The sequence below is a fragment of the Letharia columbiana genome (genome assembly GCF_014066305.1).
Source record: "Letharia columbiana isolate WasteWater2 chromosome Unknown Sc0000043_s0, whole genome shotgun sequence".
Classification (NCBI taxonomy): Eukaryota; Fungi; Ascomycota; class Lecanoromycetes; order Lecanorales; family Parmeliaceae; genus Letharia; species Letharia columbiana.
In genome coordinates, this window is record NW_023501087.1 from 269506 (window position 1) to 270000 (window position 495).

Consider the following 495-nt stretch of genomic DNA (forward strand, 5'->3'; position numbering starts at 1 on the left):
GATTTTTAATAATTATCGCGTTTAGGCCTCGATAATCAACGTAAAGATAAAGCCCTCTATCCTTTTTAAGAATAAAAAGGATCGATATTTCGGCTAAAAAAGTTGAGTGACGAATTTAATCTTTCTAAAGAGAGTTCTTTAGATAGCGCTATAGCTCTATTAACTTCGTTTAAGATAGATTATATAAGAGATTATATAGTGACTTCTTATCGCTCTCGATCTTAATAATATAATCTCCCTACTTAAGCGTAGATAAGATCTCTACTTTTTCGTTAAAAAAAATATTATTAAACTTTAATAACTTCTAAGAAAGCTTTAGACTATATCTATTTTTTGATTCGCTTTATATTACTATAGCGTATACGATTATAAATATATTTAGCTTCTATTCAATAGTTTAGATAAATTTAATTAATTTTTTAATTTATAATTTATTAGCGTTAATTTTAAACCGCTACTACTTTATCGCTAAGTTTAATAATATTTATAATTAAC